Source organism: Antrostomus carolinensis, unplaced genomic scaffold (assembly GCF_000700745.2).
Source record: "Antrostomus carolinensis isolate BGI_N321 unplaced genomic scaffold, ASM70074v2 scaffold23472, whole genome shotgun sequence".
Classification (NCBI taxonomy): domain Eukaryota; kingdom Metazoa; phylum Chordata; class Aves; order Caprimulgiformes; family Caprimulgidae; genus Antrostomus; species Antrostomus carolinensis.
Genome location: NW_010297878.1, coordinates 21,984 through 22,985, shown reverse-complemented (window position 1 = coordinate 22,985; position 1,002 = coordinate 21,984).

Here is a 1,002-nt window from a genome sequence, read left to right as displayed (position 1 = left end):
GCCGCAGCCCGGTACGGGCGGGAACGGTTCATTTTCTTCCTTTCAGATGAGTTGAGACTGAGCAGGAGGAACCGGAGGCTCCGGGAGAGGGGCCTGGCCCGGGGCGTGGGCAGCGCTGCTGGCAAAAGTTTCTGGTGTGGTGACAGAGGTGGCAGGTTCCTTCCACGCACCGGTGATGCCAAAAACACCAACGGTGCCACAAACACCGGCAGTGCCCAAAGCGCCAGCGGTTCCCAAGGCACCGCCGATGCCTGAAACACGGGCGGTGGGAGCGGTGGGTGCCGGTGCTGAGCCGCAGGATGAGCGCCGCCGCCGTTACCGTGTCGCTTGTGTCTGTAGGAGCCGTCGCTGCGGGTTGTCTTGGTCTGTTTGGTTTGGAGAATCTGCTGGTTGCAGCTCACGGACCCCAGGCTGCTGTGCTGGTGTTCGTGGAGGGCTGTTGGGACGCGGCGGTGGGAGAAGGGTGATCTCTCTCTCTCTCTGCGAAGCGTTTCAATCAGATCTCTCTTGAACCCGGTTTATGAATATAAAAAGAAAAATAACTGGAGTGTCTCTCAGCCAGGGAGTGTGAACTGGTCAGTGGTTTCGCTGAAGGGCTGCGTCTGGAGCTGTTCAGGTTTGTTGCTTGTCACAACGTGCCGATGGTCACTGCTCTCGGCTTCCGCGCTGGCTGGAAGGAGCTCGCCTCTTTGGCCTCTGCTGTCTCTCGGTGACATGGTGACGCAGATCTGTGCAGGTACACGAGTGCCAGTGCGGGGAGTAAGAGATGATCCGGCTGCCTGTGGCCGGCGTGAGCGGATCTCTGCGCTTTCCATCCCGTAGACCTGTCATGAGGGGCTGTCGTGTCCCCTCAGCTCATGAGGATGTGGGTGTCCTCGTTGTGTAGCGTATCCGCGTCTGTAGAAAGAGATTTATAGGGCTCGAGGGCATTTCATTTGCCTGGGTTTTATTCTGTGTGTGTGTGTAGTTTGGTTTTGCCTGGACAGGTTGTGTATTGGAGCA